A 212-nucleotide genomic window follows, 5' to 3' on the forward strand; every position below is an offset into this window, starting at 1 on the left:
CCAATTATCAAAACATTGTAGTTCTCTTGCAAAAGCGAACACAGCCAGATTAACTCTTGAAACCTTCGTAAAAATTGTGTTTTCGTATCAAACAGTAAACACAAGCCATCATCTACTAATGCCAACTACACCCTGAATGGTATGAATAGAAACGCAATCGGCTTTGCTCTTTCTCTCTGTGTACAGATGTCATTTGAGGTCATACTTTTGTC

This window comes from Etheostoma spectabile, chromosome 24 (assembly GCF_008692095.1).
Source record: "Etheostoma spectabile isolate EspeVRDwgs_2016 chromosome 24, UIUC_Espe_1.0, whole genome shotgun sequence".
Taxonomy (NCBI): domain Eukaryota; kingdom Metazoa; phylum Chordata; class Actinopteri; order Perciformes; family Percidae; genus Etheostoma; species Etheostoma spectabile.